This window comes from Triticum dicoccoides, chromosome 3B (genome assembly GCF_002162155.2).
Source record: "Triticum dicoccoides isolate Atlit2015 ecotype Zavitan chromosome 3B, WEW_v2.0, whole genome shotgun sequence".
NCBI classification, from domain to species: domain Eukaryota; kingdom Viridiplantae; phylum Streptophyta; class Magnoliopsida; order Poales; family Poaceae; genus Triticum; species Triticum dicoccoides.
Window position 1 is genome coordinate 89806392 of NC_041385.1, and position 14328 is coordinate 89820719.

Consider the following 14328-nt stretch of genomic DNA (forward strand, 5'->3'; position numbering starts at 1 on the left):
AGAAAAATATATTCAGTAAACTGAAATGAAAATCTTTTAGGAAGTATGAACCAGAAGTAGAAGAGCTACCAGTAGATGCAAAAAAAAACGAATTGCAGCGAGGACTTCTAACAATATCTAACTAGGTGCCAACAAGCTCAATATACCTCACTTTTGGGCGAAGTCACGATCCATTCTAGATCAGTGCAAGAAGATTCAATATTGCACCTTTCACAAAATGCAGGACCTTGTCTATATTTTGATGCGTCTCCAAATAGCAACAATGTCACAATCGTCTGCCGCTTGCTCTCCTGTTCTAGTTCAAGCAAGAAAAATATATTCAGTAAACTGAAAAGAAAATCTTTTAGGAAGTAGGGGACTCAGTGTAAAGAAATGGTTTTAGGACGGTCTGGTCACATTTACTATGCCAATGCGTGTGTGCTATCTCCCGTATTTCTACCTTCCAGTAACCACAAAAGATGATTATTCCAAAACTACCAAAGTGAATAGTGGTGTATGCATATATCGAGAAAAAAAAGATAAATAGGCTTCAGGTCTGATCTGTTTTCTTTATTAAATTACCGTGAATAATGTTTGGACCCATATTTATCATGACCAGCTCTCAACTGATATGTAGTTGACAAGCAGTGAGCCGTGCTTTCTTTCCTAAAAAAGCATTGTATTTAAAATATGTAACCCACAATTTTTCTGAATTAAGAAAACTCATAGCAGTGACAGAGAGGCGCGGCGATCACCGGAAGGCGCGGCGACCGCCTGATATGGAGTTGTCAGGCAGCTGTAAGAGTGGAGCTTTCTTTCCTAAAAGAGCATTGTATTCAAAATATGTATCCCATAGATGGAAGTGACCAAAAGGAACGAAATTGACCTTTCATCACTTGAATTTGGTTGGTGTTCAAATCCATTAAAGATAAAGTAAGTTTGAATCAGCCAAATAATTGCAATCTCGGACCAAATAATATGACACACTTGTGCGAATATAGCCGCAATGCTAGAGAAGAACGAAGCTGTCAAATATATAAATAGGAAGAGTGAACTACTGGACTTATCTTCAAGGTAGGGACACAAAAAAATGGGATGGAGCAAGCTAAGAAATTAGAATTTGGCCAAAAGAAACACGTCGATTAAGAGAACAAGATTGAGAACAGATTAACGTACATCAATGAAAAAACAAAAAACAAATTTCTCTAGAGATCAACATAACAGAGTATCGAATTACATCGTTCCTCCAGCCAATTGTTCTCAAATTAAACTATCCTAATATTATGAACATGCTTACTAAAATAGACTATAAAAAATCAAGTGATTCTCTTCTTATTACCGGTTTCACATGTGCACTAATGAACCAGGGAAAAGCCAAATTAAACAAGTATTATGTGGGTATTATAGAGCATATTTTTCATATCTAATCAACTTGACAGGCACATAGCAAAATTTCTAACCAACATATCTGCACAGTACACTGAAAGTAGAGTAAGCAAACTCACCTCATGAGTGGAAGTTGGCTATCTAATCTCGAAGCAATAGTGATGGTGGTTGGTTCGGCCTATGCCCATTGGGTCGTGATATCTTGTTATTGCAGAAATGCTCTTCCCTGTTGCAACAACTATTCTAAAAGTACGAACGTGGATGTGACTGTCTTAAGATAGGAACCTAGAATAAATAAACTTCATATTACCAATCATAGTGACAAAACCATGCTAAAATAAATTACTTTGTAGGTTAGAAATCTTGCTCATCTACATCATAGAGAACAAAATTAAAATCCAAGTTACTGTTTTGCTTATCTTCATCACAAAGAAATAAAGCCAAAGTTGTTGCTTAATTTGCTCTTCTAGATCACAGAGGTTGAACAGAAATAAATCCCAAGTTACTATTTCTATTGGTTTCTATAAAATCTACTTGCAAGCAATTAACTAAGCACTCCATAAGCATAAATAAAAAAATAGTATATAGTTCAATAACTGTAGAAAGTAAAAAGTATCATCACATATACAGAGCACATCTTAATTTCGAAAGACAATAAAAAGTATCACAACTAACAACTGAAAAGCATATAGAAACACGTCTAGAAAATAGACAAGCAGGATAGTGTTTGCTGTCATCAACACCTCAATACTAAATATTGGCTAAAACCTGCTATTACAGTAAAACATTAGAAAGATTACCTTGATAAACTAAAGATAGTTCGATCGTACACATTAAATCTGCACATGGAATTTCTTTTTAAACGGAACACTACATTTAGAACAGTAGAAGGTCACTCTTGCATACAGAAATTGTAGTATATATTAAAACTGACCATACTGAAGGGTGGCAAGGTTATTCACTGGCTCCATTAGACACATCGATTGTGTCAATTGCTGCAAGAGCATCCTGATGAGCACTACCCGGTTCCATAAAGTCCTCCCATAAAATAAGTATTTTGTTGTATGTCCCAGCTTAAGGCATTAGCCCGTCATTAGTTACCTAAAGTACAATTACTTTGTAAGGATGCAACAAATATGCATGAAGATTCCTCAAAAATAAGTGCACTATTTTTTTACTCATGACAATATAACCAGAATAATAAGATCAGTGTAAAAACTCAACCTGATGAGTGACGTACACCACTGATTTTTAGCCAAAGCCTCAAGAAAGCATCTGTACAAAAGTTAAGAAATCTTAAGCAGTGACTTGTCAAATTCCCGTGAACAGAACACTAAAGATAGTATCATTATACCTGGAATATGTGGGATCATGTATGAGCGTAGAGTGCGCTTCAAGGATCATCAAGCAAATAAATATTAGCAGTCCGACACATAGTTAGTGCTATCTGATTCCAATCATAGAAATCATGTATATATGTAGACAAAGCAGATGACGGCCTTGTTGGGGTTGCAAAGAAGTCTAACAAGTTGCAGATTCCTGTTGTCGTTGGAATCGCCATCGTGCACCAGCTGCAACCGCCGTCACCGACCCGCTGAGGACGCGGTCTGCTGCACGGCTAGACGAACTGCCTCCTATTGAGCGATGAAAAGGAGGAAGAGGCGGAGCGCAAGTAGTAGTTGAGAGTTTTCTTCAATTGCAGGATATAGCTTCACCAGATATTCGACAAGAAAATCATGCAACTCCACGGCAAATTCAACCCTAGTAGGTCCACCACCGATAATCACAAAGTGAAGGATCTTCCTTTTCTCCTCTTCACTGAGGTTAGGAAGTGACGCCTTTTCAAAGCAGTCTATCACGCTCTTCTAAATCTTTTGGGCATCCCCCACTACTTGACATTTACAATGTGAGGCTGTAAGCACAAGATATGACTAATACTGCACGGTACAAATACCATATATCTCAAGAGTTTGCTGGAAATTAAACTGTAACTTACATCTCAGGATTGAAACATGAGAAATAGCAGAACAGTAAAGAGACACACGATGCCAATCAGGATTTTACCTTCAGGAAGTGGCAATGCTCCATCACACCAGGAGTGTTGAATGTATTCACAGTAACTCCAAGATCAAGAACCAAGTAACCATAATCAACCATGAAATCACCATTCCCATCCAAATTAGTCCCAACAGCAGAGCGGCAGTGGATCATTGGATCGATCTTGAAGCACTCTGGTAAATATTCACATGTTTGATTGGAGTATAACCTAGAAACAAAATCAATCTCGAAAGATTACAGAGAGGGAGGAAGCCGCATGAAGAGATAGGTAGAGATAGATAGATAGATAGATAGATAGATAGATAGATAGATAGATAGATAGATAGATAGATAGATAGAGAGAGAGAGTATTTGGTGAAGCTCACCTCGGTGTGTTGGCACCGGATGTCGTCACCGTCGGGTTGGTGCTCAGCTGGCCAGGGCGATGATGCAGCGAAGAGGAGGACGCGTAGTCCGAGTTGGGAACGCCTCCACCCCAGCCTGTGGACCCGATACTACCCTGCTCCCCCAGCACGGCGATCTGTTAGGCAGCGAGGAAGAGGTAGCAGCGGCCCGAGCTAGCTCGGGAACCTCCTGTTGAGCCTGCGAGGAGAGGGTTGCGCGGCACAACAGCTGCATGGTGTCGTCGCACACCCACTGAGGCCACCGTCTGCCGCACCACCGCGCGAGCCGTCGGTCAACGCTGCACCTCCCTCTCCTCTTTCCTCTCTCTTTCTCCTTCCTCTCCTTCCTTCTCTCTCCCTCATTTTCTCTTTCCCTGCAGGGACAGATCCATGGCGCTGGATCAATTCGAGCGTTGCCCTTCCCTTGCAGGTCTCCGCCGTGCCCGCACGCCTCGGGTCCGGTGGGATCCGGGATGACGAGGGGGATAGGATGCGTGAGGGGAAGGTCGCCGCCGCGCCACCATCTCCCCCCTCCTCCTCCGCCACTAGAGGGGGCCGCCGCCACCGTTGGCGTGGGAGTGGAGGGGATGAGGAGGCTGTAGGGCGAAAAGATTTTAGGGTTGGAGACGAGGGGGATGGAGGAGAAAGCGGACGGGCGCGGGGCTCACCATAGAGCGGTGGTTTTTTCCTTCGCGTGGTGCGCAGCGCCCCCATGTGCGGCGCGGTGCGGTGGTTTTTTTCCCTCGCGTGGTACCGTGCGCTCGAGGCATCGGTTGTGCCTAGCACTTCTTGAGGCTTTATATGTTAGATGCCACTTCATTTTCACTGTCAAGCTTTGACTTGTAATTTTGGTCACAAAATATGGGTTGTATGTATATATAAAAAAATATGATCAAAAACTTCTTTTATACGTGCACTCAGTTGTATACTTTTTATGGCGTTTGACTCGTATTTTATTGATAAAATTAATGGTCAAAGTTAGACATGAAAAATTCTTATGTTGAGTATCGTGATTTTATTGGAAACATAAGATAGACTAGGAAGTATTCTAGTTTGTCTTGTACTTCAAATAGATCATGTACTTCTATATATATACCCCTGAGGCTCAAGCAACAATCAACGATTCCACCAGTCCTCTCTATTCCTTCTAACATGGTATCAACTTAATCATTCCAAACTTAGCCGCCGCCTGTTGTTTCTGCCCCGCGCATCACCCCCGGGGCGGTCTGCCTCCATGAAAAATTTAGATAAATTTGATCATAAGTCATGGAAAATGACAAATCAAGGAAATTTTGCTGCGTGCTTGTGCTCACTTTTTTTAATATATATTTCAATGATGGGCTTCCTCAAATTGCGCTAGGTCTTCATGAGAAAGAAAGTTGGATGCACACCCACTTAGTTTATTTTTGAGGTTTCGTACACTTATAGCTCTAGTGCATCCGTTGCATGACAATTCCTACTCACTCACATTGATATCTATTGATGGACATCTCCATAGCCCGTTAATACGCCTAGTTGACGTGAGACTTCCTCCTTCTTTTTGTCTTTTTCACAACCACCATATTCTATTCCATCTATAGTATTATATCCATGGCTTATGCTCATGTATTGCGTGAAAGTTAAAAAAGTTTGACAAACCAAAAGTATGAAAAAATTGCTTGGCTTGTCATCAGAGTTATGCATGATAAAATACTCTGTGTGATGAAGATGAAGCATAGCCAGACTATATGATTTTGTAGGGATAACTTACTTTTGCCATGTTATTTTGAGAAGACACAGTTGCTCTATTAGTATGCTTGAAGTATTATTGTTTTTATGTCAATATTAAACTTCGGTTTTGAATCTTATGGATCTGAATATTCATGCCACAATAAAAAAGATTACATGGATAAATATGTTAGGTAGCATTCCACATCAAAAAAATTGTTTTTATTATTTACCTACCCGAGGACGAGCAGGAATTAAGCTTGGGGATGCTTGATACGTCTCCAACGTATCTATAATTTTTCATTATTCTATGCTATTATATTATCTCTTTTTGATGTTTCATATGCACCTATTAACCTAGAGCCCAGTGTCAGTTTCTGTTTTTTCCTTATTTTTGAGTTTTACAGAAGAAGAATACCAAACTGAGTCCAAACAGAGTAAAACTTTACGATGATTTTCTTGGACCAGAAGACATCCATGGAGCTTGGAGAGGGGGCCAGAAGCTTCCCGAGGAGGCCACAAGCCTGCCAGGCACGCTCCACTGGGGGGCGCCCTGAGGGCTTGTGGGCCCCTCAGAAGTCCTCCAACCCTAATCTTTGCACGATAAACTCGCAAATATTCCCAAACCACCAGAAGTGTCCTCCAAAATACATTTCTGCCGCCGCAAGCCTCTATTCCCTTGAGATCCCATCTTGGGGCCTTTTCCAGCACCCTATCGGAGGGGAATTAGATCATGAAGGGCATCTACATCAACCTTGCTGCCCTTTCAATTAAGCATGAATAGTTTATCACAGACCTACGGGTCCATAGCTAGTAGCTAGATGGATTCTTCTCTCTCTTTGATCTTCAATACAATGTTCTCCTCAATGTTCTTGGAGTTCTATCCGATGTAATATTCTTTTGCAGTGTGTTTGACGAGATCCGATGAATTGTGGATTTATGATCAGATTATCTATGAATATTATTTGAGTCTTTTCTGAACTCTTTTATGCACGACTAAATATCTTTGTATTTCTCTTCGAATTATTGGTTTGGTTTGGCAAACTAGATTGGTATTTCTTGCAATGGGAGAGGTGCTTAGTTTTCGGTTCAATCTTGCGGTGTCCTCACCCAGTGACAAAGTAGCGGTAGCGAGGCACGTAATGTATTGTTGCCATCAAGGGTAAAAGGATAGGATTTTCATCATATTGCTTGAGTTTATCCCTCTACATCATGTCATCATACTTAAGGCGTTACTCTGTTCTTATGAACTTAATACTCTAGATGCATGTTGGCTAGCGGTCGACGTGTAGAGTAATAGTAGTAGATGCAGGCAGGAGCCGGTCTATTTGACATGGATGTGATTCCTATATTCATGATCATTGCCTTAGATATTGTCATAACTTTGCGCTTTTCTATCAATTGCTCGACATTAATTTGTTTACCCACTGTATGCTATCTTCAACAGAGAAGCCTCTTTCCATCATATATTTTCAAATCTATAAACAAAAAAACCCCAAAAATACCTTGCTGCAATTTATTTATATTTACTTTGGTTTGCTCTTTTATTTACCTTTTATATCTATCTCTATTAGATCTCACTCTTGTTCGAGACCGTGAAGGTATCGACAACCCCCTTTTTGCGTTGAGTGCAAATGTTTGTTAGTTTGTGCGGGTGCATAATTGGAGACTTGCTTGTGCCTCCTACTGGATTGATACCTTGGTTCTTAACTGAGGGAAATACTTATCTCTACTTTGCTGCATCACCCTTTCCTCTTTAAGGAAAATCAATGCAAGCTCAAGAAGTAGCAGTGGCTTCTCTTAAGAAAATAGCATACGGTGGGTAAATAAATTACTATTGGGCAATTGATAGAAGAGCAAATAATTATGACGATATCCAAGGCAATGATCTTATATATAGGCATCACGTCCAAGATTAGTAGACCGAAATGGTTCTGCATCTACTACTATTACTCCACACATCGACCGCTAACCAGCATGCATCTAGTGTATTAAGTTCATGGAGAAATAGAGTAATGCAATAAGAACAATGACATGATGTAGACAAGATCTATTCATGTAGGAATAGACCCCTTCTTGTTATCCTTAATAGCAACAATACATGCGTCCCTCGCTACCCCTTCTATCACAAGGTGAGGACACCGCAAGATCGAACCCATCACAAAGCACCTCTTCCCATGGCAAGAAAAATCAATCTAGTCGGCCTAACTAAACCAAAGATTCGGAGAAGAAATATGAGGCTATAACAATCATGCATATAAGAGATCAAAAGAAGACTCAAATAATATTCATGGATAGATCTGATCATAAACTCGCAATTCATCGGATCCCAACAAACACAGCGCAAAAAGTCATTACATCAAATAGATCTCCAAGAACATCGAGGATAACAATGTATTGAGAGTAAAAAAGAGAGAACAAGCTATCTAGCTACTGCCTACGGACCCGTAGGTCTATGGTGAACTACTCACGCATCATCGTAGGAGCACCAATGAGGATGATGAACCCCTCCTTGATCGTGCACCTCTCTGGCAAGGTGCCGGAATATGGCTCTAGATTGGATCTCGTGGTTCTGGAACTTGCGGTGGCTGGAATTGTGTTTCGTCGACTCCCCTAGGATTTTTGGAACATTTGGGTATTTATAGAGCTGAGAGGCGGTGCAACTAAGCTCTATGCGCCCCACCATCCAGCAGGGCGCACCTGGGGCCTCTGGTGCGCCCTAGTGGATGGTGGGCCCTGATGATGATATAGACCTAGGGTAGGGTCATAGGCCTGACCTATACGCCCTACCCAAGGTCACTACCCTAGAAGCAAAGAAGCCCAAGAGACAACAGGGAGTACCAAGTGAAGACGTCGAATGCAATCCACTCGAGGAATCATATCACTTGGGTATCCCTCCTTCCTGATGTCACTCGACCATACAAGAAACCACTCGACCTACTGAAGACCAGGAGTCACTCAGAACTGCAACGGTCAGGCGTTCACTCCGTAGTCTTTAAGATCATTAATAGCACTTATGCTTGGAATTATCAGTAACGCCCCGTCTTTATGTACATTGAACTCCTTGTAACGGGGGATGGCTGGGGTCCAGGCGCACTCTATATAAGCCACCCCCCTCCTCTGGCACAAGGGTTCGCACCCCATGTAACACACATTCTCATATTCCAGTCGACCGCCTCAGGGAACCAAGACGTAGGGCTTTTTCCTCCTCCGAGAGGGGCCTGAACTCGTAGACACTTGCGTACAACCTCACCGTAGCTAGGACCATGCCTCCTCATACGCACCCCCTATACATACTGTCAGACTTAGTACCACGACAGTTGGCGCCCACCATGGGGCAAAGCGTCTTAGCGACTTCCGGCGAGGTTGCGTTTTCTTCAATCTTCATCAAGATGGTTCCCAGCGGCGGTTTGGTCATGGGCCGCGAGTTCCGACTCAGCGCGCTCACTTTCGTTCGCCGATGACTCCGCTGGCTTCAGGAGGACCCCCTCGACATCGAGGCTCTCCCGACTCGTCTCTCGTCGCACTTCCGCGCGAGCTCCTGCAGCGTCCTCCTTTGGCAGCCGTCGACCCCGTACTAGTCGGTCCTCGCGTCGTCGTCTCACTCTGCTGGACGCCACCGCAAGCGTTCTGGTCGTTTGCGACTCTAGCGGTGGGTGAGACACGCGGTAGATCATCAGGTGTTCACCCTCCAGGTCGCGGCGATCGAGCCCGACGTGTTCCCCTGCGGATCAGTCGACCCATCGACTGATTTGGCAGACACTTTTTCAGAAAGCGGGAGTTGTGACCCCATGGAGGAAGTCCTCATAGTCGACTCCCATCGCGTGCCACCTGGTTTTCGTCACAGCAGCGACAACGATGGTAGCAAGGGCCCGTCTTTCGGCCACGAGGAGTATCAGCCCCAGCCTCTCAGTTCGCAGCAGAGGGAGGAGCTGCATCACTGCAACGTTGAGGCTCTCCAGACACCCATCATAGGGGAAACCTCCAAGGCCCTGGCCTTGGAGGCAGTGCGCCTGGCCACGCTGGCTGAGCGCACTCATCTGGAGAATCGCCAACATTCTCTCGATGCGTGTGCTCGTCGACTGATCCCTGAGTCCAGTCGACTGATACGTCCATTTTGCATCATGCTTTTATATCAATATTTATTGCATTATGGGCTGTTATTACACATTATATCTCAATACTTATGGCTATTCTCTCTTATTTTATAAGGTTTACCATGAAGAGGGGGAATGCCGGCAGCTGGAATTCTGGCTGGAAAAGGAGCAAACGTTGGAAACCTATTCTGCACAACCCCAAAAATCCTGAAACTCCACGAAACATCTTTTTGGATTTAACAAGAATTTCTGAGCGAAAGAAATACACCAGGGGGCCCACACCCTGTCCAGGAGAGAGGAGGGCGCGCCCCCTATCTCCTAGACCCCCTGGTGGGCCTCCGGTGTCCATCTTCTGCTATATTAGAGCTTTTACCCTGGAAAAAATCGTGGGCAAGCTTACGGGATGAAACTCCGCCGCCACGAGGCGGAACCTTGGCGGAATCAATCTAGTGCTCTAGCGGAGCTGTTCTGTCGGGGACACTTCCCTCCGGGAGGGGGAAATCATCACCAACGTCATCACCAACGATCCTCTCATCGGGAGGGGGTCAATCTCCATCAACCTCTTCACCAGCACCATCTCCTCTCAAAACCCTAGTTCATCTCTTGTATCCAATCTTGTATCAAAACCACAACTTGGTACCTGTGGGTTGCTAGTAGTGTTGATTACTCCTTGTAGTTGATGCTAATTGGTTTACTTGGTGGAAGATCATATGTGCAAATCCTTTATGCATATTATTACTCCTCTGACTATGAACATGAATATTCTTTGTGAGTAGTTACGTTTGTTCCTGAGGACATGGGTGAAGTCTTGCTATTAGTAGTCATGTGAATTTGGTATTCGTTCGATATTTTGATGAGATGTATGTTGTCTTTTCCTCTAGTGGTATTATGTGAACGTCGACTACATGACACTTCACCGTTATTTGGGCCAAGAGGAACGCATGGGGAAATAATAAGTACATGATGGGTTGCTAGGTGACAGAAGCTTAAACCCTAGTTTATGCGTTGCTTCGTTAGGGGCTGATATGGATCCATATGTTTAATGTTGTGGTTAGGTTTACCTTAATACTTCTTTTGTAGTTGCAGATGCTTGCAATAGGAGTTAATCATAAGTGGGATGCTTGTCCAAGTAAGGGCAGTACCCAAGTACCGGTCCACCCACATATCAAATTATCAAAGTACCGAACGCGAATCATATGAACGTGATGAAAACTAGCTTGACGATAATACCCATGTGTCCTCGGGAGCTCCTTTCTCATTATTAGAAATTGTCCAGGCTTATCCTTTGCTACATAAAGGATTGGGCCACCTTGCTGCACTTTATTTACTTTATTTACTTGTTACTCGTTACTATTTATCTTATCACAAAACTATCTATCACCTACAATTTCAGTGCTTGCAGAGAAAACCTTACTGAAAACCGCTTATCATTTCCTTCTGCTCCTCGTTAGCTTCGACACTCTTACTTATCGAAAGGACTATGATTGATCCCCTACACTTGTGGGTCATCAAGACTCTTTTCTGGCGCCGTTTTCGGGGAGTGTAGCGCTTTTGGGGAGTGGAACTTGGTAAGTAAACATTTATATAGTGTGCTGAAATTTTCTGTTACTTGTCACTATGGAAACTAATCCTTTGAGGGGCTTGTTTGGGGTATCATCACCCCAACCAAAAGAGCAAAGAGTTTCTCCTCAACCTACTGAACTTTATGAAAATATTTATTTTGAGATCCCTTCGTGTATGATAGAGAAACTGTTGGAAATATGCCCTAGAGGCAATAATAAAATGGTTATTATTATATTTCTTTGTTCATGATAATTGTCTGTTATTCATGCTATAATTGTGTTATCCAGAAATCGTAATACACGTGTGAATTCATAGACCACAACATGTCCCTACTGAGCCTCTAGTTGACTAGCTCGTTGATCAACAGATAGTCACGGTTTCCTGACTATGGATATTGGATGTCATTGATAACGGGATCACATCAATGGGAGAATGATGTGATGGACAAGACCCAATCCTAAGCATAGCTCAAAGATCGTGTAGTTCATTTAGCTAGAGCTTTTCCAAATGTCAAGTATCATTTCCTTAGACTATGAGATTGTGCAACTCCCGGATACCGTAGGAGTGCTTTGGGTGTGCCAAACGTCACAACATAACTGGGTGAATATAAAGGTACACTACAGGTATCTCCGAAAGTGTCTGTTGGGTTGGCACGAATCAAGACTGGGATTTGTCACTCCGTATAACGGAGAGGTATCTCTGGGCCCACTCGGTAATGCATCATCATAATGAGCTCAATGTGACCAAGTGTCTGGTCACGTGATCATGCATTACGGCACGAGTAAAGTTACTTGCCGGTAACGAGATTAAACGAGGTATTGGGATACCGACGATCGAATCTCGGGCAAGTAACGTACCGATTGACAAAGGGAATTGTATACGGGATTGATTGAATCCTCGACATCGTGGTTCATCCGATGAGATCATCGAGGAGCATGTGTGAGCGAACATGGGTATCCAGATCCCGCTATTGGTTATTGATCGGAGAGGCGTCTCGGTTATGTCTGCATGTCTCCCGAACCCGTAGGGTCTACACACTTAAGGTTCGGTGACGCTAGGGTTGTAGAGATATGAGTATGCAGTAACCCGAAAGTTGTTCCGAGTCCCGGATGAGATCCCAGACGTCACGAGGAGTTCCGGAATGGTCCGGAGGTAAAGAATTATATATAGGAAGTCAAGTTTCGGCCATCGAGAAAGTTTCAGGGGTCACCGGTATTGTACCGGGACCACCGAAAGGGTCCCGGGGGTCCACCAGGTGGGGCCACATATCCCGGAGGGCCCCATGGGCTGAAGTGGGAGGGGAACCAGCCCCTGGTGGGCTGGTGCGCCCCCCCTTGGCCCCCCTGCGCCTAGGGTTGGAAACCCTAGGGGTGGGGGGCGCCTCCACTTGCCTTGGGGGGCAAGCCACCCCCTTGGCCGGCGCCCCCCCTAGGAGATTGCATCTCCTAGGGCCGGTGCCCCCCTAGGGGCCCTATATAAAGAGGGGGGAGGGAGGGCAGCCGCACCCATGCTCTTGGCGCCTCCCTCTCCCCCTGCTACACCTCTCCCTCTTGTAGAAGCTTGGCGAAGCCCTGCCGAGATCGCTGCTGCATCCACCACCACGCTGTCGTGCTGCTGGATCTTCATCAACCTCTCCTTCCCCCTTGTTGGATCAAGAAGGAGGAGACGTCTTCCCAACCGTACGTGTTTTGAACGCGGAGGTGCCGTCCGTTCAGCGCTAGGATCTCCGGTGATTTGGATCACGACGAGTACGACTCCCTCAACCCCGTTCTCTTGAACGCTTCCGCTCGCGATCTACAAGGGTATGTAGATGCACTCCCCTCTCTCGTTGCTAGATGAACTCATAGATTGATCTTGGTGAAAGCGTAGAATTTTTTTATTTTCTGCAACGTTCCCCAACAGTGGCATCATGAGCTAGGTCTATGCGTAGTTCTCTTTGCACGAGTAGAACACAAATTTGTTGTGGGTGTAGATGTTGTCAACTTTCTTGCCACTACTAGTCTTATTTTTCTTCAGCGGTATCGTGGGATGAAGCGCCTGGACCGACCTTACACGTACGCTTACGTGAGACAGGTTCCACCGACTGACATGCACTAGTTGCATAAGGTGGCTAGCGGGTGTCTGTCTCTCCCACTTTAGTTGGAGCGGATTCGATGAAAAGGGTCCTTACGAAGGGTAAATAGAAGTTGGCAAATCACGTTGTGGCTTTTACGCAGGTAAGAAAACGTACTTGCTAGAACCCTATTGCAGCCACGTAAAACATGCAACAACAATTAGAGGATGTCTAACTTGTTTTTGCAGCATATGATTGTGATGTGATATGGCCAAAAGTTGTGATGAATGATGAATGATATATATGTGATGTATGAGATCATGTTCTTGTAATAGGAATCACGACTTGCATGTCGATGAGTATGACAACCAGAAGGAGCCATAGGAGTTGTCTTAATTATTGTATGACCTGCGTGTCATTGATTCAACGCCATGTAATTACTTTACTTCATTGCTAAACCGTTAGCCATAGTAGTCGAAGTAATAGTTGGCGAGCAACTTCATGGAGACACGATGATGGAGATCATGATGATGGAGATCATGGTGTCATGCTAGTGATGAAGATGATCATGGAGCCCCGAAGATGGAGATCAAAGGAGCTATATGATATTGGCCATATCATGTCACTATTTGATTGCATGTGATGTTTATCATGTTTTTGCATCTTGTTTACTTAGAACGACGGTAGTAAATAAGATGACCCCTCATAATAATTTCAAGAAAGTGTTCCCCGTAACTGTGCGCCGTTGCGAAAGTTCGTTGTTTCGAAGCACCACATGATGATCGGGTGTGATAGATTCTAACGTTCACATACAATGGGTGTAAGATAGATTTACACATGCATAAACTCTTAGGTTAACTTGACGAGCCTAGCATGTACAGACATGGCCTCGGAACACAAGAGACCGAAAGGTCGAACATGAGTCATATGGAAGATACGATCAACATGGAGATGTTCACCGATGATGACTAGTCCGTCTCTCGTGATGATCGGACACGGCCTAGTCGACTCGGATCATGTATCACTTAGATGACTAGAGGGATGTCTAATCTGAGTGGGAGTTCATTAAATAATTTGATTAGATGAACTTAATTATCATGAA